The sequence below is a fragment of the Dipodomys merriami genome, unplaced genomic scaffold (genome assembly GCF_024711535.1).
Source record: "Dipodomys merriami isolate MVZ:Mamm:240054 unplaced genomic scaffold, mDipMer1.0.p SCAF_10, whole genome shotgun sequence".
Classification (NCBI taxonomy): Eukaryota; Metazoa; Chordata; class Mammalia; order Rodentia; family Heteromyidae; genus Dipodomys; species Dipodomys merriami.
In genome coordinates, this window is record NW_027202271.1 from 46934658 (window position 1) to 46935958 (window position 1301).

Below are 1301 nucleotides of genomic sequence, written 5' to 3' on the forward strand. Positions count from 1 at the left end.
AAAAAGCACACAGCTTATCTTTGTCTTCAGATGCATTAGTGTCCTTCTGTGTTTAATGTCTTTCAACCCTAACAACACAGCTAGCTCTGTCTCAATTCAAGACTTGCTATCGAGCAACAGTCTTCCTGCAGTGAATACATTTAGACCAATACCAGTAATGTAGCTTTAAAAAATTATTTAAGGTTTTGATTCTTCCTATCACAAATCTATTAAAAAAATTGAGTCATTATTTACTGTGATTACTACTGTTGTTTCCTTATAGCTCTGGAAATAGAGCATCAGTGTTGCCCAAGATTTTTGAATGAAGTTGAACAGAGCATACAATTATTTGCAGAGTGAGCAGTTATTTATATAAATTGATGCTTCTAGAATTCGGAAATGGTTTTTATTGTTTTCATTATCTTCAAAAATGTAATTACATTATCAAACTTCATCCTACTTACAAAAAGCAATTTGTCAAGTACAGTCATTATAAAATGATCACCAAGTTGAGGTTAATAAGTCTGAATTAGGAAGACTTTCCTGTATTCAGGGGATGATATCAAGATGCATTGTACTCGAAAATTGACATGTTGAATTGAAACTCTTTGTACAACTACTTAAAGAGAATAAGAAATAAATATAACTAAATCAAGATTCATGCATTAGTCAATTTTTTTACTATAATGAGATACCCAAGGCAAACCTATTTATGAAGAAAAGAAGCATATTTAGCTCATGCTTGGGACTATTGAAAGTTCCCAACATCATGAGACATGCTCTGTTCAGGGCTTCTTCCTCCTCTCCCTCCTGTGTATGTGGGAGGTAACGGTCACAATTCTATATAAGAATCCAGAGAGAGGGCTGGGAAGGTGGCTCAGTGGTAGAGCGCTTGCCTTGCATGCCTGAGGCCCTGGGTTCAATTCCTCAGCACCACATAAGGAGAAAGAAAAAAGCCGGAAGTGGCGCTGTGGCTCAAGTGGTAGAGCACTAACCTTGAGCTGAAGAGCTGAGGGACAGCGCCCAGGTCCAGAGTTCAGGCCCCACGACCGGATCCACCCTGCCCCCCCAAAAAAAAGCCAGAGAGACAGTGGGTGGGGCTAAGAGCTGGTATTTATAACAATGGTCTCACAGGAACTAACCCAATCCCAGGAGAAAAGCCTCCCCAGGACACACAGACACCTAGTTGATCTCAGGATGTCCCGTGGTACTTCCCCTCCTGAAGGTCCCATCCCCTTACATTTCCATCCTGAGGACAGAGCTCCTAACATATACACCTTTGGGGACAAAGCACACCCAAATGGTGGCATTCCTGGTTGTTG

General features: G+C 40.7%; 1 protein-coding gene across 1 annotated transcript in view; it reads left to right on the forward strand.

Moving 5' to 3' along the window:
• The window catches only part of Amdhd1 (amidohydrolase domain containing 1), a 19235-nt gene extending 18601 nt beyond the window's left edge, over window positions 1-634 (forward strand). Inside the window, exon 9 of the mRNA XM_069990403.1 lies at window positions 1-634. This exon is cut by the window's left edge and continues 505 nt beyond it. The gene's annotated coding sequence lies outside the window, so the exon portion shown is untranslated.
• Window positions 635-1301: the final 667 nt, after the last annotated feature.